Below are 25610 nucleotides of genomic sequence, written 5' to 3' on the forward strand. Positions count from 1 at the left end.
GGTTCTGCCATTTGTCTTTGAGTAGGAGGCCCTTCTTCGACAGCAGACAGTTCCTGATGCTCCACCTTGTTCAAGGTCGTAGCTGCCGGCGCCGCAGTGGTACAGCCAGCCCCGTCATCCGATCACTGTCCTCGCTGTGGTGAACTTCCGCGCATGCAGAGCGGCAGCTCTCCTTCAAACTGCTTTTTCGTCTCGACATGGACAGTAAGCAAAACTCACAGCGGAAACGTGCATTGTGGGAATGAATTTTTCATGGATATCGCGAAGCAGTGGAGTTTAAGTGCCCTAAAACATAACGATATTTTATTTTCGTTAACATACCGTTAAATTATGAATAAGTTTCCGTTACTTACACTCCCACCACGACCCTAGCACATGGTATAGAAAATCGTGTTGCTGTAATTTTTTGACAGTTCACAACATGGATGTTTTATTTTTACGTAGAAACAGACTATGGTCAGAGGTGATTATATCTTTAGATATCTTAAGCATGTATATCCTATCTTTGGTTCTCAACTTACGCCAATGTTGTTCTGACGTATAAAAATATCTGATGTGACTGTTCTCGCTACATTCCATGTGAAATTCAAGAAATGTCGGTGTTGCGTTGATTTCATACAACAAGGTGTGACATTTTAGAGTAAAATCATAAAATACTTTGCGTAATTTATAACAGTTGACACCACAGATGCTTTACATTTACGTGGGAACAAACTTTGGTCGAGTTGATGTCTTTAGGCGTCTCTGGCAAGTGTATCTACCTTTATTGATTAAGTCAATAAAGTTATCCAAATAATTTTTGTGTCTGAAATCCGTGTGTCCATTAAGAATTTGCTTTGGATATTTTTGTGTGAATATATATCTCAAGTTCTTCCAAAATATTCATTTCTAGTCCTCGTGGTGTTTTATGTAATATTGTTAGAGTGGTTTCGATGTTTTGTGCAGAGTGGTTTTCACTTTTTAGACCTATATAGGAACTTGATTGATTGTTTCCACAAACTCTTACATGTTCATGTACTTATATAATTAGAAACATAACAAATTATTACAACATACTTGTTTGTGTAATTCATAATAATGAAAATTATGACAGCAATTTCAGCTATAATTCAAGAAAAGTATAAAATTCCTCTAGAACTATAGTACATTGCAATTTTCATACTTCGTATACACACATACTTGCAAATGGAAATCTTCTGAAACAGTTGTTGTAATAATCAACAAATGTTTTAATCAGTGATACTGGAACCGTATTTACAACTAAGGACATCACTGTCATATAAAACACTGGGGAATACACTTCTTTTTATACACCTCAAATTAAAAATCATGAAGTCTATAGAATGCATAAGATACAACAGAAAATGCTTTCACCACAGCATTATTTCACCTTATATGCGTATAATAGTTACTGCAAAATCAAATATAGTGCCACATGTCAAGAACTACATGGCAAAAACATATATACCTTATATGTGTATAATAGTAACTGCTAAATCAAATATAGTGCCACATGTCAAGAACTACATGGCAAAAACATGGAAAAAGCAAGAAATAAGTGATAAAATTTGACATAAAGTAATATCAAACCAAGAGTGTACTTAGCTCATCACCTCCTAAGCAAGTCGGTATCTCCAGTGATAGTTGATAATATTTTTAAATTTACAGATTATTATATAGCGTACAGCAACAAATATGTTCGACATTCACATAATAAAGAGTTAACCAACCTCATACATAACAAAGAGCTGAAAAAATTCAAATTCAGTATATAATCCCTCATTCACTTTCCACACGTTAGTGAAAAACCTAATGAACATTCGGTTCACGAATTTTGAAACAAATTTACTAGAAAGAGGGTTCAAACATAACATACAACCTAAAATGTACAGCAGTTTTATCAAACATGTCATCGCCAGTACAGAAATAGCAATTGACTGCACAGAATTACTTACCAGAAAATAAAATGAACTTACTGTCAAAATAGCTATTATAACATATAATCAATTAAAGAACAATAAACCCATGATAAATCAAGCCATAGAATTTAAAACACTTCACAGCATAAATCAAAAACTACTAAATAACCAAGCTAGAGCTGTAAAATCTGACAAAGGGAAGAGAGGAGTGATAATTAACCAGAATGACTGTACAGACTAAATTTTAAATTGCTTTGATGAAAACAATGAAACAGACATGACAGACAGCCCAACAAATAAATACACTGCACAAATTAAAAAAAATGTATCAAAAACTGCATTGTACTATAAACTGATTTCGAAAAGAAATCTACAGATATAATGAACCCCCACACACAAACCTTAAAAGTCTTGCCTAAGATACATGAACTTTCAATCCCTATATCACATGTAGTAAATTGTATAAATTGTCCAATGTATGATATAAGCAAAAAATTAAAAAAAATTCTAAGAAAATCATATACCTTCAATAAAAAATATACCATAAAAATTTACAGAAATTAGGTAACATCATAAAAAACATAACTGTCTCACCAAACTCTACATTTATTTCACTGGATATCAAAAACCTGTATACCAGTATTTCAATAACAGAAACAGTATACATCATAAACGAAAACCTCCTAAAAAAACCGAAACATTGGTATCACAGAAACAAACCAAATTATTAATCTCCTCAAAACCATCTTATTGCAGAACTATTTGGAACTCAACAACAAAACCTGTACTCATGCTGATGGTGTAGCTATGGGAAGTTGCATAGCAAGTACACTAGCAGACATGTTTCTAAATACTCTTGAAGAAGAACTATTCACCTCCAACCAACTAATTCTACAAAAAATTGTTTACTACTATAGGTATATGGGTGACACACTAATTCTTCTAATAGAACCAAAGATGACATACTAAAAATTTAACACATTTTTAACAACCTACACCTGAATATAAAATTTATTATTGAAATGGAAAGAGTAATTCAATAAGTTATCTAGATCTAACTATCAGCAAAAATAACACTACACACAACTTTGGAACATGCAGAAAATCTGTCACCACCGATTGTACCACAAATACTGAATCATGTCATCCCAATTCATGTAAATTTGCATATTTCAACTGCATGATCAACACATCAATAAATCTACAATTAAGTAAAGAAGCAGGAGATAGACAACTTGAAATACTACAATATTTACTTACAAAAACAACTTTCACTGTAAAACTGTCACCCAATTATATGCCAAACAAAAAAAACCAAAACAAGACACACTACACAAAGATATCCACCAAGTTAGAGGAAACAGGGCAGACACTAAATTTAAATACATATCCACAGTATATTTAAGTAACATTTCCAACAACAATAATGCAGTCATCTAAAATACGATAATTAAATTCGCTTTTCGCACTAACAACAATTTAAAAACGAAACTACACTTCGAAACCACCAGAAATTCCCACTACACAGAACCAGGAATTTAAGCAATCACATGTGATAACTGCATTAACTTCTACCCACCTAAGACAGGGCGTAAATTCATCATATGATTCTGTGAACATATATTAGTCATTGAAAACAACCAAGTTTGTATCTAGATCTAAAATACGAAAACCATTGAGCACAAAACATCAAAACCACTCTAAAAGTATTACATAAAACACCAAAAGGTAGTAGTAGTATTAGTAGCTTTATTCAACATAGATTTCTTTTTACAAGGATATAGGACATGTCAAAGTATTTATAAGTTTAGATCAATTTAAAATAAACTAATTTGTATACATATATATTTACAGATTTCTAGTTAGACATAATCATTAGACTTACTCCTGGTATACAATACTTCTTTTACAATTAACTTATTAAAATAATGGAATGCCACACAGTTCACTCGTATCTCACTATCAGTCACTGCACAAACTACATACACATTGTCTCATAACACTTCACTCACTACACACCCACACACACACAGAGACTGGTGACCTCTGGGCCATTTTCTGTACTGCAACTTCCCATTTGCTATCCTGAAAAACTGAGTCAGCATCCCTCTGTAAGGAGTGAGATGTTGAGCTCAGAAAGAGGAAGAGGTGTTAGTATTGTGCTAAGCATAGCCTGGGGGTAAGTATTTCTAGAAAGGAAAAGAAATGTTAAGTTATGGTGTTATGTGGAATGTTGGATTTTTATAATAATAATAATAGTTATTATTATTACTATTGTTATTATTTATCTGTACAACATTTTTTATCAAACCTGTGTTTTATCTAAGTAATACTTCAATGTATGAAATGTATTGCATAACAGGTACTTTTTGGCTGCTTTTTAAACAAGTGTATTTTTGCAGTTTCTTTAATTTCTTTTGGTAATTTATTATACAGTTTTATTCCTTGGTAGAAAATTCTGTTCTGAGTTTTATGTTTATTTTTTTCTTGGTAAATGTAAGTTGAGTCTATCTCTTGTTGCATGGTCATGGACAGAGCTGTTTGTGCAGTAATTATCAATGTTATTTTTAATATGTGTAACTGACTGGTAAATGTATTTACATGGGACAGTTCAAATCCCCAGTATTTTGAACAGATCTTTACAATGAGCTCGACTAGTATTTTTGGTTATTATTCTTATGGCTCTTTTCTGGAGTTTGAAAATTGTGTTCATGTTTTGTGTGTTTGTTCCCCAAAAAGAATGCCATAGCTAAGAAATAAGTGTACATATGAATGATATGAAACTAAAAGTCACTGCATGTTACACACTGATGATAGGATTCTAAGGGCATAACATGCTGATGACATTCTTCGTGTGTTCACACCACTTCAACTGAGAATCAAATATTCATTCGTAGAAATTTTGCATTTGTTACACATTAGGATTAGATATGAATATTTTGAAAGAACCTGACATATATATTCACACAAAAAATATCCGAAACAAATTCTTAAAGAACACACCGATTTAAAACACAAAAATTATTTAAATTAACTTATTGACTTAATCGATAAAGGTTAAGAACGAAAGAGTGAATACACATGTCAGAGATGCCTAAAGATATCGTCACCTCTGACCAAAGTCTGTTCTTACGTAAATGTAAATGATCTGTAGTGACAAAGGTCATAAATTAAGCTAGATATTTTACGATTTTACACTAAAACATCACACCCTGCTGTATGAAATCTAACAGCGTAAGATCAACAAGACACCGAAATTTCTATAATTTCATATGAATGTTGAAAGAGCAGTCACATCAGATACTGTTTACACGTCAGAATAATGTCCACGTAGGTTGAGAACCAAAGATAGGATACACATACTTGAGATGCCTAAAAATATAATCACCTGTAACACAGTCTGTTTGTATGTACATATAAAACCTCCATGATGTGAAGTGTCAAAAAATTGCAGGAAATATCTACAACATTAAATCAAAATTTTACGCCACACTGTATAAAACAGCACAAAATACACGTGAAATCTATATTTTAGAATTTTATGAGAAATATATCTAGAACAGTCTCCAGCACAGTCACATCAGATGTTACATACACGTCAGGACAACGTGAAGGTCCTCTTTAAATAATCAAAATGTGACAGATGTACTCTGTTTTTGAACGATAAAAGTTGTGTGGAAATAATAATGAATCGTAATAGAAACCTGAACTGTCGTAATACTGGTAAAATGAATAATTTGACTGCTAGAATTTTGAATAGTATTAACTGCCTGAATAGTGAACTCTGACATAAAACCTACGATAATTATTTTTGCAAAACTGATCACAAATCCCAGAACTAAAACTTATACACAACACAGAAAAATCTGACTGTCTTTGAATGCCATTAGTCAGCCCTGATCGAATAAAAAAAAGTCAAAGTATTTAGTCGTTACCTGTATTCTGTGCAAATCTGGATTAAGCGTTGCAGTACTGCCCCGTCTTGCGCGCCGCGATACTAAAGCTCCAAATTACTGAATCTACACAGAGACACTCGTGAGGTAAAATGAGTTCTTTGTCAGTTGCAGATCAAAGTATTTTCGGAACATACTTGGTTGCAGAATGAGATTTTCACTCTGCAGCGGAGTGTGCGCTGATATAAAATTTCCTGGCATATTAAAACTGTGTGCCCGACCGAGACTCGAACTCGGGTTCCTTTCTACTTTTGAAAAAACCATGATCAATTAAAGATTGCAAGAGAAACGTAGATGAAAAATGGCGCTACAGTAATAAAGTATTCACTTCAAAAAAATTTCCTTACAATTCCTATTCATGTAAATAAAAGATTCCATTACCCATCCTCCTTCTCAGATCAGTTATAATTACATAAAAATCTTAATTAAAGACATCGATAAATATAGACTTTGCTTTTGAAGCATAACGTTACATCTACTTCCCCACTTAAAAGCAGCGCGACGTAGCCGCTCGGTCTGGCGCCTTGCCACGGTTCACGCGGCTCCCCCGTCGGAGGTTCGAGTCCTACCTCGGGCATGGGTGTGTGAGTTGTCCATAGCGTAAGTTAATTTAAGTTAGATGAAGTAGTGTGTAAGCCAAGGGGCAGTTTGGACAGTTTGGTTCCATAGGAACTTACTGCAAATTTCAATTACAATTCCCTCAACTTTACACAGCTAGCCACTATCTGCTCCTGTGCCAATGCGCACACTGAAGATGATAACCTATCTCTGCAATACAGCTTACAACATCGCTGCTCGTTCACATGTAACAGCTCTACAGCAGAGATATGACATTATCATACAATCGATTAATACTCAGATGACACCTACTATTACCCCTCGCTCTGGTGGACCAAAATTTCACAGGCGAGGTGATGTCAGTGACACTTCTGAGACTGGGAAATTTTACTTTACAGAAACAGTATTCTGATAAAAATATGTAGAAATGTGAGTACAAAAGTTCAAAGATATTGCTGGACAAAATCATTGTTAAAAGTACAGTTTTTGTTGAATATTAGGGTACACTGACAGAAGTGCACACTGCATTAGATGTGTAGACTGTTAGTACAGAGAGAAAAGTAGAAGCGATAGCATACATATATATACTGCACATAGTAGTGTCCTAAATACAAAGAAAGTGTTTATCACCATCATAGGTTGCAACACGCATGTGAACTAAATGGCACAAAAGGTGTCCTCTGAGTATAGAGCTTGTAATTAACTGCCAACGATAACTGTGGAGGAAGAGTATACGACACATTGCGGGAAAATCTTGCAGTACCACAGACAATGCGCAATGAGACGATCTTGCAGTTCGAATGGCACAGCCATCGGAAATATATGGTACAGTATAACCGACCAGTGCAGGACAGTCTTGCAGTCCCACTGGTATTGGCATCGGAAATATTTGGTATAATTGATCAGTGCAGAACAATCTTGCTCAAAAAATGGTTCAAATGGCTCTAAGCACTATGGGACTTAACATCTGAGGTCGTCAGTCCCCTAGACTTTGAACTAGTTAAACCTAACTAACCTAAGCACATCACACACGTCCATGCCCGAGGCAGGATTCGAACCTGCGACCTTAGCAGAACACGGTTCTGGACTGAAGCGCCTAGAACCGCTTGGCCACAGCGGCCGTCTTAGAATCTTGCAGTCCCACTAGCACTGACATCAGAAAAATCTGATTGTGGCAGTAATGAGGAGGTAGCAAGCACAGAATGTGCTGAAAAAGATAGACCATCCACACTTTAGCAAGGAACTAACCACTCATACAGCCATGTCTCCATAGTATTTATAACCCTAAATGCAGTACTGACTAATCGCAAGCCTATCTACTTTTGAAAAAAAACCATGAGCAATTAAAAATTATAAGTGAGAGGTAGGTGAAAAATGGCGCTGCGATAATAAAAGAGTGACTTCAAAAAGATTACTTTATAATTCCTCTTCATGTAAATGAAAGATTCCTGTGGTGTGCGTACTGTAAGACCTTCGGTACACACTATCACATTGTTTGACTTGTCGCTCTATGCGAGTGTCAGCAATATGTCTCGTGGTCTTATCGTGGTGTGTTTATCTTCTGCCGTTAGGTCAGACGATAGAAATGCCACTTGCACGCTTAGAGTAGCAGATTGACGGTGAACAACTTTAAACAGGACTTGATTACTTTTCACACACATTTATTAAAATAATAAAAATCATAAACCTTACTTAACTTAATTCTGGATGCTATTTACAATTGACAATCTGAAGTTCCTTTGGTCTTGGTACGTTAATCATATTCTCACATATTTCTGATACTTGACAAAGTGTCTATACATTTCTCTTCATGGCTATGTACGGGAATATGATAATCTTATTAGGCGCAGACTGAAACTTGACTATAGACCGGTACAGACAAATGCAGACTAATGCAGACTGTTACAGACTAATGCAGACTAATGCAGACTGACTAATCGGAGGTCTGTACACTCGTTATAATACCTCGCGAGTTCAGGTATCATTGCGCGAGTGTGATCCACGAGGAGGAAAGGTTCTACGTTAGCAGCAATCTCATTGGCTGCGTTACATATTAATACGTGGATCGGCGCAAGCAGAATTTGGTCCGTCTCTAAGACAGCGCCACCTCGTAGAGCGGAGACGGACGAGTGCTGCGCCTGCGCTGTTGTGCTTAGCGGGGCGCGCTCTAGTGGGAAAGTTGTGTACGCGCTGACTACGCGGAACTATGTACACAACAATTCCATTACATATCCTCCTTCTCTGATCAGTTACCATTATATAATCATCTTAATGAAACACAGCGATAATTTGAGACTTTACTTCTGAAACATAACATTACAACTGGTTCCTCGCTTTAACATTATCGTACAATCGATTAGTACTCAAATGACACCTACCAAACGTAGATGTAAGTCTCCCTCTTAATTACATAATTTAAAAATATAATGGTTAATTACAACATAGTTGTTCACGTAATCCGTGACAATGAAAATTATGCATGCAGCTTCAGTTCCACCTCAACAACTCACGAAACCCTTCACTTACGAAAATTAAGTCTAAAATTCCTGTAGAACTGTAGCACAATGTAATTCTGAAATTTTGTATGCGCAATTACTTGAACATGTAAATCTTCCGAAAGAGCTGTCGTACTGTTGATACTGGAACCTTATTTACAATGTCCTTTCAGCTCAGTTTTATTGACTATTTCCTGTGGTTTCAGTTCCGAAACTCTTACAGCATGGCCCTAAATAGATTGAAATTTCTGGCTTTTCTACTGCTCTGTCTCTCTGTTTTATATGTCTTTCACCGATACCTGAATAATCCTTTTGAGAGCAACTGTCAGGAATCGCATTCTTGTTCGAAAGGAACTGACGTCATGGTACAATTTATTTTACTGTTTGTCCCTGATAGTAAATGCCCTGATAATTCTTTCGTTTCCTAGAGCCACGACAGACAACGAATTCCATTTTTCGTATTGCAAATCCTCTCAGTACACAGATGATTTCAAAAATGTTTCAGAAATTTCGTACTAAAGTAAATAAAACCTTAAGTCGCACAAATACACTGATTTGTGAATTTACACAAATAAGTCGCTGCAGACGATAATGCGTCTTTTCGCTCCACGAAATAGGGGCTCTGAAAACTTCTACTTGTGTGTGCCAAAATAACCACGTTACGTCAAAAAAGTTGGAGTTCTTAAATCCAGCTTATGACACATCCTGCGAAAATAGTACGGTCGGACAGGTGGTGTTTGTGTGTTTGTGTCTGCGTGTGTGTATTTTGCAGCACCCTACTCTGAATTTAGCTGCATCTGCTACACCACACAAATATAGCACGAACTCGATGACATGTTGTAATCGACATTTCTACTAGTAGACATATCTTCAAGATGGAAATACTCATCTAGAGTTAATGACGTTCATAAGTACGCCATAAGATAAAATACTTCGTAAACAATCAATAATTGATGAAATTACAGTTATGGTAATGGGTTGAAAAGTGAAATAAAATACTCAGTACTGGTAATGGATGTAGCCACTGTCCTTGAAACCGCTAAATGTAAAATCTCTCCGTCAACCCTACGCTCACTCACAAAAGCTAACACGCAGTCTGACAGTCATATATATATTCATATAACGTATAACAACAAAGAAAGAGAAAACGGGGTTTCCATTCTGTCCGTTACAAGTATGTGCACACGTGTATCTGAGTGTTTTTGCCTCGTAGGGTGAGCAGGAAAGTGACGTTGATCATAGTGGAGTAGGGAGTAGGAGTAAAACAGATGGCAGTCAATCTCAGAGACACTTGACAAATGTCCCACAATAATGCGGACAGGTTCGTCATTTTCGAACATTTCATTCCGCTTGTACGACCTCACACAGATTACTCGCGATCCTCCTGCCCGTTATTCATGCTTACATTGAGAAGTGGCACCAACTGTGATTACTGTGGAAATTATCAATACTCCTATGACAGATTACTGGAAACAACATTATTCTCGATGTGGTCGTCATACGGTTAGCAGAAAAACGAAAAAAAGATTGTGCAAACGATTATTTTTCCAGTATGTCTGGATTAATACGCGTGTAAATCTCCCATCCCTTCGCAGTATGACAAGCCGTTGTCAGCTAATATTTGTTCCGAAGTGTTTTATGCACATGTGGCCTTGTCCCCGGCGCGTTAACAAGAGCTGTAGGTATTGTCTATCGCATTTGTTCTGTCCGATCAGTGACATTCACGACAAATTTTCTGCTTCAGTCTAACAAACAGAGTAGTTTTAATTTCACAGTAGTTTACACCGTTAGACAAGTGAAACCATGAAGATTCAAGTATTACTTTGTAGAGAAAACGACAGAATTACAATTCCAAACTCCAAATAACGGACTATTTTGTAAGCATCATCGTATTCATTCAGGTACCAGCGGAGAAATGTTCCTTCCGGAGTACAAAAAAGGCGAATATGCTCCTGTTTATTAAAAGACTCTCACCGAGAAGTTGGGTAGCAACTGTTTCGTTCTGCCTTCCTCAGTACCTTCAAAAATTTTCCCAAAAATTTTGGCATGCGGACATACTCTGTCTCTTATTAATATGTGGCTCACCTCTCTCTCTCCTACAAGCTCCCTTAACCGTATCTCGCCCACACCAATCAGTGCATAGCTATAAGTCGCTTAGACCCATCCAGTCCCACTTGGCCATTCTCAGCCACTCATTTAGCCCAACACATTTTTATTATCTCTTTGTGTCTCTCTGTCACTGCCCTCTGTCTCACAGCCACAATCTCCTTCGTTCTGCCCTATTACTACTGTCTCCTGTCGCTGTCTTCCTCTTGGTCTCTCTTACTGCTAATATCTTATTCATTTCTTCTCCTACTCGTTGTCATCGGCATACGCTCTTATCTCTGACTCTCGTCGACTTCCACTTTCTCATTCTCGTTATTCTCCACCAACTGGCACTCTCTCCTTCACTCTTTTCCTGGTGCCGCTACATCACTGTCACCATGTTCCACTGCCACTGTGTCCCTCTCTTTCTCTCACACTGCCGTTGTCTCCTCGCTCTTTCTATACCGAAACCACTGCCTGTTATCTTCCTACACTTTTTCCCATCCATTTTCAGTTATCACTGTCTCCTCCTCTCAGTAGAAAAAAAGCGAATATTTCCGAGTGCCAAATTTTTGAGAAAAATTTTAAAGTTGCTGACGAAGGCAGCTAATACTTCACTTTTCAGCCAAAATCTCTTAATAAAAGAAGCATATTTGCCTTTTCTTTACACCTAACTCCCTTCGTTCGCCGGCTGCAGGAGGGCATGTCACCCATATGAAGAGAACTTCATGGGTCAGTAAAATTTTGACAGTTTACTCACGTAAAATTGACATAAAGCAGAGCTATATAATGTTACACTTCGCACCGGACTTCATGTACACAAAAATTTAGCGTATGCTTCAGTACAACAACAACTTGGGGTTCCCAGAACCTTCTTATGATAACAGAGACACTTTATAACAAATTTCTCCATGCTACGTCACTTTACAAAACACGTTTTCCGTTCCAGCCGGATTTTACGTGTACAAATGTGGTAAACTTGAATCTCTGTATCTTGGAAACGGATAAAGATATCAGTGAAACTTTCAGTTTGGTTGAGATAGGGATATTAGGAATAATCGTAATAATTTCATACATTGGCTGTGCATAACCGTCTTCGAATCGGCGGTTCTGAGTTGGTATCCATAGCCTATGATTTAGGATTTTCTCAGGAAATGCCAGTGAAGTAGAATGTGCCTCCACAAACGCCGTAGACCACATCGAAAGGGAAAATAACCAACCCATTTGCTCCATTCGCCTAAGCTGGTGGAAGTGTGTAATATTCTCACTTGAAACATGTACTGTTGTATAGTTACAGTAAGACGAACCTTCTGTTGGGTACACAAATGGTCCCTGCTCCAAAGACTACCTAAAGCACATCATCGTAGCTTTCTATCACCAACAGAACCGAAGAGATAAGTCCTGGAAAAATCCCGTTTTTATACGCGGTGTTTCGGAAAAAATAAGGTAACAAAGGAAAACATAAGGTAAAGTAGCGACACTTTACTGTTCTTCAGCTGTTCTACACCTACAGTGACTGTTGTTTATTCCACGTATTTACTAAACAGTTTAAGAGGCAATTTCGAAACGCGCAACAATAACCTCATATCTAGATACTTGCTGCCCGTTAAAGTTCCAACACAAAGGAGGATAACGAAATTTTACATATTGTGCGTGTATAGTACAGTAACGGGAATTGTTGTTGAACTGTAGGTGATCTAGTGGTATGCAGGGTGTGTAATATAGCAGAAAGTGCTGCCGTCTGTAGCAGCAACTATGACGCTAACCCGGATGGGATGAGAGACATGAATAACCCATTCTTTCCTGCTTCAACTCTTGCCGGAGTTCAGCAGTAGTAATGGCAGGGGTCAGGGATTTTCTCTGCCTCGTGATGACTGGATGTTGTGTGATGTTTAAGTAGTTCTAAGTTCTAGGGGACTGATGACCATAGATGTTAAGTCCCATAGTGCTAAGAGCCACTGGTGGGTGAAGAATCCGGAGGACATGCTGTCAGGGCAACAGTCGAACGCCCTCAGTACCGTGGTAGATTACGACAGCAAAGGTGACATATGGTCTTGCGTTATCTTGCTGAAAGATCTAACGGAGACATCGAAGCTATGACACAGCAACCGATCTTAATACGTGAAAACTGTAACGGTTGCCGTCCAAATTATAAGGTACGCGAACCGAAGTTAACCGTGTTGGGTATTCAGCTACACCCCATACCTTCACATGCTGGGTCTATACTAATGACAAATGCACAGAGAACTCAGACATGGATATGTCCATGGTGATGCCGTACACAGAACCAGGACCCGTCTGAGAAGAAGACTTGTTGCCACTCCTGCGTTGCAGGGCGCGCCACGGTGCCTCTTTCTGCAGCCTCATCAAGGGAAGTCCGTGCTGCTGCAGGCGTCGTCGCAGTATCAACGTGGATACTTGCTTCGCTGCGACCAAGTCGTTTTCCTCACTCAGGGCACCAGATCTGACTGTACGACCGATTCTTCCTAAGAGGAAAACAGGGCAAGTGCCATAAATCAATTTCTCAGAAACTTGGCTCTGTTGAAGAGTCAAAATATGCGATGACATGTCCCGGCTTATCCGTAGAGACTCGACCGTTTCTGAGTAACCAACGTTCAAAGCTTTCGAGGTACTTTATGTACCATTAAATGACCACATTGTTTATACGAAGCGGTGGCACAGTGGCTAGCGTCGCGGCTTCACAATTTTGAGCCCCGTGTTCGAAACCCGATTACTATTTTTATTCTAGTTATTCATTTAACCATCCTCTCCGTATAAGTTATACACAAATATTTCCTCTAAAATAACGTTCTTACTCGCCTACTAATTGTATGTCTTGTGAATAAATTTAAAAAAAATGAATGAGTGACAAAATTATTTGAAAATGATTTCGGAGAAATTCCTGTAGTGACTCTTGATTCATAATCAATTGGAAACGCCAGTTTTCGGTGAAGTAATTCTTATGTATTGTAGGGAAGCAGCCTACTCACGCCATAGTAAATTCACATCAGTGTTTCCATTGTGTGCCAGCCAGTCCGCTGCAACTAGCTCTGACGTCATAAATGTTGCGCAGTACTTTAAAAATCAAGCAAATAACCTAAAATGTTTCTAGCACGTCAGGAGTAATACTAAATTAATATGTGTTGAATATCAGTTCGATAACTTTAACCATTTTCGAAATTTGGACGTTTTTCTGTAAAAATCATTGGCGCAACAGAAAAGAGCTAGAGACTTCAAAATTTATAATTAGATTCCTTTTTCATAATTATTTAATAGAAACAGTATTCTGGATCTCACAATTTAAGATTTTAGTGGAAATTCATGATTTTCTGGTTTTTGTCTTAAAACTTAAGGAAGCAAGATAAATTAAGTAGGCTAATAAATAAGGCTAGGATGTTTATATTTAAGAAGAACGGAGATCCTCTACAACCATAAGGATGTGAGAAGTTTCATTTGAGTACCTATAAAACTATAGCAATAGCGTATCTCCAAAGGGTCAGTTCAGAGCTCGTCTACTGCGTGCAGTGTAATGAAATTAATTCTCTCGCCCAAAATATTTAACTTAGCCACGTCAAACTTTTATTATGATTACTTACCTGTGTGCTGAATGCACATTTAAATTAAGAGCTTCATTGGCCATCAGGAAAAGAAGCTATGATTTATTCGGTAACTTAAAGTGGTGCATTACTAGCCCAGCTGGTAGTCGGGAGAGCCGATTTGATCAGGCGTTCCCTTAGCCGTCCGCACCACGGCTTTATATATAAGAATGCTGCGCGAAGAAGCAAGGCCCCAGTTCTCTCCAGACGCTGAATAGCATTCCATCTGTGTCGGGAATCGCGTCGCGTCGGTATCATTGCTACAAACAACCTCGGATGCCGTATTAAGTTACTCGAGATACGCGTAATGTAACCTCCCCCTCACTTACCGACCTTAATGACAGTGAAAAATGAAACCGCGTGTACCTAATGGGAGTTTTGGAAAAGCAATCGTCACCGAAGTTAACCTGTCGGTAAAGAGGGAGGAAAGGGTTACATCTAAATGAAAGGAAAAGTGCTAATGAAACTGGTGGAAATTAATTTTGAAAAGGGGTAAAGTTAATAAAGAAGGTAAATGTGCAGCCGTTACGTTAACAATTAACTAGCGGTAATTAGGTATTTGAGATTTGGGGGAAATTACGGTCGCCAGTCCTAAGGACAATTACTATAGTAACTGAAAAAGAAAGGTTATTACACATATAATTAACACTAGAAGCGTGGCAACTGAAGGTTGACACGTGTAGTGTGAAAACTGAAAGTTTGTCAGAAGTAATAAATTTCGCTACACTCTGAGTTAATTTAGCAAAAGAATTAATAAAACCGGAAAATCGAAAGTTAATTTAGTGACTGAAGTTAATAGTGAGCTTTCTTTCTGACACATCGAAATCCAGTAAAATACGGTTAGTCTTGGACTACCTCAACAATCATTTCAAAAGCAACTTGACTCTACGCAATTTAGAAACAAGAGATTTTACTTTGAACTTGAATTAAATGATTCTGAACTATTAACAATAGTAAAATGTAGTACGTACCAAGCTGAGCTGCAGTCACAGGTAAGCTAAAATACGGTAACAAAGCTCGCACTCTTAATTCGTGCTTGTGTAATCTGAATATAGTAGCCAGCTCTGAGACTTTAACTGAACTTTGAAATTAAAGCAGTGAAATGGAATTATGCTGGCGTTTGAATTTCAACGACACTCGGGTTCATTTCGGAAAAGGAAGGGACCCTGCTTGGCAATGCAATTGGGACAATGAGCAACAAAGGTTCATGCTAAGTTGCTGTAATTTTGCGAGGCAAATGGAACAATTCGAAAAGCTGAGGTCTGCCATACAGTTCTGAAACTTTACGTGCTTTTAGTCTTCCTTGTTGGTTGATTGAAGGTTTGAAGCCGTCGATCGAGGAGGTTGCGACAGCCACTCATTGTCGGTTTCGCTGTTGCAGAAGCTGGATGTTGGCGCGCCTTCTTCTCGACACGGTCACCAGGCGAAATGGGCTCTTGATGTGCGCCAGCTAATGCTTCCCGTCCGCGACGCCATGTCAGAAACTATCATCGCGAGTCGAGCGCAATTACATGCTGCCAAACCCCGAAAGCGCGGCAACTCGCGGGAGCGTCACACAACACCTGCTCCACTCGCTACACCAACCCGACTCTCACTGCTCCGCCCGCGCTCCACGCGGCAGAGTTAACACTACCAAAGATCCTACACACTTTGAGTCTTCACACGACCTATCGATGTAATCGTTCGATAGCAGTTTTCCCTAGGCAAGACCCAGCGTAAAAATACAAATAATATTTACGAAACAAACCAATTATACATCGACATAAGTGCATAAATATAAATATATCCAAACAGTAAAGCAATTACAATATATAAAGAGACAGAAATGTCATATCTTGAGGTAACAAAACAAGGAAAAAAATAATAGTACAATAGATGGAAATAGGAGGATATGCATTTCCGGCGTTACACGTGCCCCACATTGTCTGAGGATGTTCGTGTAACGTAAACAGACTCAGAAAATGTCCCAAAAAAGAAACAGCGGAAATGCATATGCTCAAAACATCAACAAAATTTAGCATTCGTCTAATTAAGCATAAATAAATTTTTTTTTTTAGACCATAATAATTGAGTGGAGACACTCCTAATCTTATTCCACTCTGTCATCTTGCACAAAATAAAACAGGTTGACAACATATTGAAATTCATAGAAAACATAGAAAATGGTTTAGCTATTCTAAAATCATTAAAATTCGTAACACTATAAGAAATGGAATACTATTTGCAAAATTGATCAGAGTGCATGGTCATAAAAAACAGGTATATCAAAATACGCAAACTAATAATTAATTACATAGAATACACATTTTTACATAACCCTTTCATAATTAATATTCTCGTCATGGGAGTCCATTAAACGCTAAACAAGAAAATAACACACATCAGATCGAAAAAAACATAAATATTGACAGTAGAATTCTTTCAGCTGTCCAGGAAGAAAAACAATTCCGCCTTCCGTACTCGCAAGTACAAAGAATGCCGACAGCGGCCCAAGAGCCAACAGCGGCACAAGAGCCGACAGCGGCTCGCCTCGCCAGTATTGTTGCGCCCGCGTGTGCGGCACGCTTGATCTCACTCGCCCTTGTGACGGCGTTTCCAGAACGTCCGTTTCACTGAATTCTTTCGGAAAAACTCACTCCCGAGTAATCTCAAGGAGTCCATAAACACTATCACAGTGGATAACTCAACACTGTCCATCATCACACGCATGTACTAGCCTGAAACTTAAAACAGCGTCTAAGTACATCGGCAATGACTAGTAAATCACATATTTATGAAATCTTACGGCTATTTACAAAATCATATTTACATTCCTTATTCTACTGTGACTCAGCTGAAAACTTAAACTAGCAGCTTGGATTTTTCAGTTGATTAGATCATGATTAAATTGATTAAAATTAAATTGATTAATCAAAATTAATTACTTATTAATTACAACTTCTTTAATGACCTTGGTCAGTCAAAAGCATGGCAATCTAGCAAATCGTTAAATCTTACACTCTATTTTACATACTGTATAAATTACCCATTGTGTGGTATTAATCGATCCTAGGTTGGTACAATTTCAGGTCTACAATATTCCGTAAGCATTTGTGTGAGGCATACCAATGACTTTATATGGTCCATTATAAACAAACTTAAATTTAGAGTTTTCATGGTCTATCTCGCTCGATTTCTCATGAGCTTTTACAAGTACTAAGTCTCCGATTGCAAACTTAGCAAAACGCGCTTTAGCGTCATGACGACGTATGCGAGCATCGGCTTTTAGCTTCGTTACTTCTCGCAAACGATCTTTTTTCACACCAATACTAATGTCAATCCGTGGAGGGAATTTGATTATCACTTCCACTAAACTTTTACTTCTGTCATCCAACAGGATTTCCTCTGGAGAAAATCCCGTAGATTCATGTCTCAAGGTGTTCATAATTCTCTTAAATTCTGCTTCATATTTGCCCCATGCCCTATGGTTGTGATGGCAGTAGGTACGGGAAAGTCGGCCTCGTCTTTGTTCGTGTGTTACGTTTGACACACCTTCTACAATACTTTCCAATTCACTTTCTACATTATTGTCAATGCCGAGATTCTTCACATTACAGTAGTTCAGATTCATACCTACGTCAATACCATCCGGCCACTTAACAATGTGTATAGGCTGGTATTGCCTATGCACACCGTCTCCTGCCTCGTCAAAACTAACTACTATTGTTTTATCTTGGGACGTACATGTCAAAGTTTTGCTTTCGCAGTTAATCACTGCACGGTACTTTAATAGCCAATCTAACCCGATAATTACTTCCGTAGTTAAGTCTGGCACGACGACAAACTCTTGTTCAAATCGTGCCCCACATATCTCGAAGTTGACAAAAATCTGTTTTGTGACCGGTTTACTGGCCTTCCCAGTAGCACCGATAATTTTCACTCCTGTTACTGGCATAACTACGATGCCAGGTCTGTCTTTCAGTAACTCAAATATTTTCCCAGATACAGCACTCAATTCTGCACCGGTGTCAATCAACACGTTTAGTTGTAGGTCGTGCATATTAACAGACACTACTATCTGTCTACACTTGTCCTCGACTGTTTCTTTATTTTCCCACAGTAAATCCTCGTCTATATCCAGGTCATTCCAGAAAAAACCATCCGGCTTTGATCCTAAATCCGGTTTATCTGGCGGCTTTTTCAGCCTCTGTTCACATACAGTTTTAATTTCAACACGTTTGTCCTGAGGCTTAGTCTGTAGCTTCGCCTCCAATACCGAAACCTTTTCCTGTAACTCGTCAACTAGTGAGTGTTGCTTTGCTATCAATTCACTAATTGTCACCTTTGTTGATTCCTCTTTGGCCAGATTGATCTCATCTGCCAATCTACCTGGAGAAATGTGCCCAGTAGTATCTGCAATTACTTCCTCTGGATCTGCGCAACCCACACTGCTACCGTCTGACCGTATAACGTCAGCTCTAACCTCGTACACGCTGTAATCTACGTGCTTTTCTACCAATCGTGTCCGGCTATCACTAAAATTTTCGTAATCTTTCTCCTTAATACTCTCGCAATGTTTAAACTGGAGGTTTGCGTCGGATGGGTCGGCTACTTCTACCACTATAACTTTCGGTAAAGTCTGCCGGTTAGGGCCAGAACTTTCCGTTACTCCTTCAACATCTAACTCCTGCGGGACGAAACACGACGAATCTTGCTCGTGCTGCCCATTAACATCAACTATTTCTGGTAAAGTCTGCCGGTTAGGGCCAGAACTTTCAATCACTTCACAAATACTATCTTCCTGTGGGACGAGACGCGGCAAATACTGCACGCGCTCCCCATAAACACTTCTCCCATACAGACCCCTATAATCTCTTAGTTCGTCGTATAAGCGACCGAACTGCCTTAACCAGACCTCATCCCTCTCTGCATCCCCTCGCTCAATGACGGACGTTTTATCCGACATCTGATCTTCTCTAAACAATTGCGAATCATTCTTAAACTCAATCCCCAGTTCCGCTGTGGGTATTACAGCTGGCACCTTATAATCGATTTCCGGAACACTACTTAAATCGTTCTCACTGACAGTGAATGTACCTTCTACTGCCGTGTATACAGCTGATCTACTACTTGTGGGCGCACTCCTTTCTCTTAACACTGGCACACTCTCCCGCCGTTGATTATTCCACACGGAATTTTCATACCGACGACACCTGGGTTTTCTCCTGCTATTGGGCCGCCAAAATTTCTCCACGCCCGGTCGGCCCCTCACCGGCGCGGCTAATGGTTTCCCTGTCTCGTCCCAGCAGATACGCTCCCCGGATGCTGCTGAGGCGGCTGATCACACCCTCTGGCGTTATTACTATTCTGTGAAGCCCGTATCACGTTAGTATGATACTGGTTTCCGTCATTCTTGTTATTATTTGCATTGTACCGATTGTTATTACGGTCCGAACCATTATTGTTATTGCTGCCATGGTTGCGGTATGCATTATTCCCGTGGTTATCGTTGTTGTGGTTGCTGTGGTACCCGTTGTTGTTACCACGGCCTCTGCCACTGTCGCGATTATTGCGCCAATTGTCCTCGTCCTCCACTCTTTCCAGGAAATCATTGATTGTCCTGTAATTGCTTCCTACGTATCGTTTTGTATCATCTGGAAGCTTCTTGTAGAGTTCCCAGACTATTTCGGATTCCGAGCGGCGGTCACGCAAATATTCCAACTTGCGGATCCAGCCCTCACAAAACTCCTTCATCGAACCGCGCGAATTCGCATCGAAAGGCCTCGATACGACAAATTCGCGCCAGACACTTTGCTGTTTTTGCTCTGACCAGTATTCAGCCAGAAACAAATTTTTAAATTCGTCAAAAGTCAGGTCCGTAATGTTGAGCTTTAAGCCCCAACGCTTGGCATCACCAGCCAACACATCAATAATCGCATTAATTTTTCTCTCATCAGTCCATGATCTGGGTAAAACTCTTTCACAATTTTTAATGAAATCCGTCGGGTGTATACCGCCTTTTTTCAAGGGGTCGAACCGCTCCTCTTTCGTCAACAACTCCGAACTATGTGCACAGATTGGCACATAGCTCTGTTTTTCGTCAAGTTTCCTTTCTAATTCCGACACCCTCGTAATCACTTGGCAAGTGGTTGTCGCAAGCGTTTCCACTTCCCTCTTTTTCTCTTCGCAGGTGTTAGCCTGCTTCGTCACTTTGGTATCTACTTCGGACACTAAAGCCTTTAAAGTTTCCACCTTCTGTTGATCCTCTTTTTTCACTAATTGAATTTGTTCCGTCACCTTATTCTCGATGATCGGAGCAACTGCTTCTCCTACACTTTTCTCGATTCTGCTAATTTCGGAATCAAAACGAGTATTTATGCTCGCAATTTCCGCCTGAACGCCTATCATTTCCTGTTTAAGATTACCGATTTCGGTATTAATTACAACAATATCTTCTTTGTTTTTATCAACTTTTGTATTAACAACTCCAACATTGTTGTTAACAACATTAATAGCTTTGTTCTGATTGTCTAGCTTTCGTTCAATCTTTTCAGACTGAGCTTCTTGCTTGGCAGACAGAGCTATAATTTCTGCCGATTGACTCTTGATTTCATTAATCAAAACATTCAATAAATCAGTTAAATTCCCGGAGACTACCGGTTTTACTTCCGTAGCGGCTTCCTCTTTAATTGTCCCCCCGTATTCGTCATCAAGGGATTCAGATTTGATTTTCACTTCTGATTCCGAAACATTTTCTAAAGTTTGGAATTCCATTTCTGCTCTTTGTTGCGTTTCGCCGGTCGCGTCTTTCATGCTAGCCGCCGGCCCCTGAACAATGGGTACCGTGGTGCGCGTTTCCCACTGTTCGACCGATTGTTCCGTATCCAAGTCTACCAAATTTTGGTAATTGTTGCCTTCACTCATTTTAATAATTTTCAATATAAATGCAAAATCTCAACTCTAATTAGGATTCCTCACACGAATATTCTCGCTGACGTATCGACCATTTCGTAACCAGTACTTTGTTACGAGATTTGCACAATGCAAAATTCGTGTCCAGAACAACCTCAAATTTGCAGATTGTCCTGTCACCAGGTCGCCACGTGTAACCTCCCCCTCACTTACCGACCTTAATGACAGTGAAAAATGAAACCGCGTGTACCTAATGGGAGTTTTGGAAAAGCAATCGTCACCGAAGTTAACCTGTCGGTAAAGAGGGAGGAAAGGGTTACATCTAAATGAAAGGAAAAGTGCTAATGAAACTGGTGGAAATTAATTTTGAAAAGGGGTAAAGTTAATAAAGAAGGTAAATGTGCAGCCGTTACGTTAACAATTAACTAGCGGTAATTAGGTATTTGAGATTTGGGGGAAATTACGGTCGCCAGTCCTAAGGACAATTACTATAGTAACTGAAAAAGAAAGGTTATTACACATATAATTAACACTAGAAGCGTGGCAACTGAAGGTTGACACGTGTAGTGTGAAAACTGAAAGTTTGTCAGAAGTAATAAATTTCGCTACACTCTGAGTTAATTTAGCAAAAGAATTAATAAAACCGGAAAATCGAAAGTTAATTTAGTGACTGAAGTTAATAGTGAGCTTTCTTTCTGACACATCGAAATCCAGTAAAATACGGTTAGTCTTGGACTACCTCAACAATCATTTCAAAAGCAACTTGACTCTACGCAATTTAGAAACAAGAGATTTTACTTTGAACTTGAATTAAATGATTCTGAACTATTAACAATAGTAAAATGTAGTACGTACCAAGCTGAGCTGCAGTCACAGGTAAGCTAAAATACGGTAACAAAGCTCGCAATCTTAATTCGTGCTTGTGTAATCTGAATATAGTAGCCAGCTCTGAGACTTTAACTGAACTTTGAAATTAAAGCAGTGAAATGGAATTATGCTGGCGTTTGAATTTCAACGACACTCGGGTTCATTTCGGAAAAGGAAGGGACCCTGCTTGGCAATGCAATTGGGACAATGAGCAACAAAGGTTCATGCTAAGTTGCTGTAATTTTGCGAGGCAAATGGAACAATTCGAAAAGCTGAGGTCTGCCATACAGTTCTGAAACTTTACGTGCTTTTAGTCTTCCTTGTTGGTTGATTGAAGGTTTGAAGCCGTCGATCGAGGAGGTGGCGACAGCCACTCGTTGTCGGTTTCGCTGTTGCAGAAGCTGGATGTTGGCGCGCCTTCTTCTCGACACGGTCACCAGGCGAAATGGGCTCTTGATGTGCGCCAGCTAATGCTTCCCGTCCGCGACGCCATGTCAGAAACTATCATCGCGAGTCGAGCGCAATTACATGCTGCCAAACCCCGAAAGCGCGGCAACTCGCGGGAGCGTCACACAACACCTGCTCCACTCGCTACACCAACCCGACTCTCACTGCTCCGCCCGCGCTCCACGCGGCAGAGTTAACACTACCAAAGATCCTACACACTTTGAGTCTTCACACGACCTATCGATGTAATCGTTCGATAGCAGTTTTCCCTAGGCAAGACCCAGCGTAAAAATACAAATAATATTTACGAAACAAACCAATTATACATCGACATAAGTGCATAAATATAAATATATCCAAACAGTAAAGCAATTACAATATATAAAGAGACAGAAATGTCATATCTTGAGGTAACAAAACAAGGAAAAAAATAATAGTACAATAGATGGAAATAGGAGGATATGCATTTCCGGCGTTACAGTAACCATGATATCATTTGCGAGTGAAGTGTTAATTCTGGGTTGACTTTAATTATCGATCTTCAGTTTGCGTATTGTGGTATTTTCACGTGCCGTCACGGGACAAACATTCTATCATTATTTAGCGTGGCGTTTGATGAACCTAATCATCAAATTATGGCGAGCATTCATTTAAATATTCAATTTGGACAATTATAGTTGCATCAGCGCATTAGACTCTGAACTGCTCTGTTAGTTAGGTTGTGTGGATTCTTTTGTTTTTCATCTGTGACTTTCAGAATATACTCAACTATTTTAGAAAATCGTTTTTGATTATAAATCCCGGACAATCTCCTAATTCCTCAGAGCTATAAGCTGTAACTATAAGTGTATTTCTCAGATGAAGTGGGCACTAGGAATTCTAATTACAGGCTTCACGTTTTGCTAATCACTTTCTGGTTGCCAATATTGTAGTTAGAGAGCCAGTGTTGAGAACGGCGAAAGACAGCACAAATAGCATTCTAAATAATAGGAACACATTTTAACAACAATAATTCCACCCGCCGCCGCACATATGGAATCGGCCGGGAAATGCAGTGTTTCTACATTCTACAAACTTTTATGCAACAGTAAAATTATTCTATCGGCCGCCCCACATATGGTGCATCGGCTGGGAAAAGCATTTATTCTACCAAACAAATATATACAACAGTAAATTTTCTACCAGCCGCCCCACAGTATGGTTTGCCGCTAAAATATTGCCAATGCATGAAACCTTCAGCATTGTTAACGACGTTTCTTTGCCGAGTGATATTCATGCGAAGAAATGTCGCTGTAGGTACCCTGCCTTCACGCAGTGCTCGTGCTATTTGGTTCGAATGTTTCTACGATCGGTATAATCAAAACGGAATCCACCAAATTAATGTAACAATTGATATAAGACTGGAATGTACGATTATGAATTTAAAATGACTGCAACACTTGAAAGTAACATACATTATATAGTAAACGTATGACACTCGTTGTGAAACCCAGTTGTAATTTTACGATTGATATACCGTCCTGTGTACCTTAAATTGATAAGAACAGTTTATGTAGCAATTTTCTGTGGACATGGATAGATAAATCAAACATAAAATGAAAATAAAATTGCATAAATAAAAAAAACGTAGCTGGGTTTCGAGCACTGGGTGCAAAAGTGAGGGGACGCAACTATAACCACATCACCGCCTGACATTATTCGTATAAATTATTCATCTAAATTTGGTCTAAAACTTTGACCATTGTTCTGTCAGAAACGGTCGAGTATCTGTGGATAAGCCGAGACACGTGTTCGCTTATTATGACTCCTCTCCCGTTGAGCGAAGTTTCTGCGAAATTGGGTTATAGCACTTGTCGTGTTCTCCACGTGAGTGAATCTGCCTGTCCTACCGCGCCCTTACTGCACGAGGCCATTGAGATTCCGCGAGGTGTGGGGAATGACTCTACAGAACCCTTGGATTCCGTATTCGCATGGGAGTCGTCCGGCCAATGCAGTCAGCATGACTGCGGCCGATAACCGCATTCTCTGTAGCTCACGATCCTGCCCTTCCCAATTACGACACGTGCTCTTTTTCTTTCATTAGGCATAATATGTCCCGCTCATAAACAACCAATATTCAAATGCGGTTTCTGAGCTAGAAACCCTGAGCGTAATCTTCCCTTGAATGTAAATATGAATGGCGTTGCACCTACCTAATTTGTACGGCTACGCTGAAATACTAGTCACCTGCATATCGTAGCATGTTGTACACTTCATTTGAGTCTGACATTTGTTGCACGCCTACTTGCTGGTAAATGTAAATGTCGTGTGACTAGGGCCGCCCGTCAGGTAGACCGTTCGCCGGGTGTAAGTCTTCCGATTTGACGCCACTTCTACGACTTGCGCGTCGATGGGTATGATATGATGATGATTAGGACAACACCCAGTCCCTGAGTGGAGAAAATTTCCGACCCAGCCGGGAATCGAACCGGGCCCTTAGGATTGACATTCTATCGCGCTGACCGCTCAGCTACCGGGGGCGGACTACTTCATAGTACTGTCGCTTTAACGCCCAGTGCTGTACATAGCGCAGGGACTAGTGTTCGAAGCACAGCCTCCAGCACTGCATGTGAAAAGGAATCATATTTAAGAGCATATCTGTCCCAGCAACCACGGGAACTTTACCTTTCCTCACTTTGTCCTACGCCTGCACCTAGAATGCGTTATCATTGTAGTGTCTTGTCTGGCGTCAGCAATGGGCGCATTAGCTGCGACTCGTATGATCAGTTGCTTGCTACTCAAAATGTAGCACCGAGTTCT

At 39.3% G+C, this 25610-nt stretch overlaps 1 protein-coding gene across 1 annotated transcript in view; it reads right to left on the reverse strand.

The window, feature by feature from the left end:
- LOC124778024 (actin cytoskeleton-regulatory complex protein PAN1-like) overlaps positions 1–25610 on the reverse strand; it is an 856035-nt gene that overhangs the window by 338582 nt on the left and 491843 nt on the right. The window lies entirely within an intron of this gene.

This window comes from Schistocerca piceifrons, chromosome 2 (assembly GCF_021461385.2).
Source record: "Schistocerca piceifrons isolate TAMUIC-IGC-003096 chromosome 2, iqSchPice1.1, whole genome shotgun sequence".
Classification (NCBI taxonomy): Eukaryota; Metazoa; Arthropoda; class Insecta; order Orthoptera; family Acrididae; genus Schistocerca; species Schistocerca piceifrons.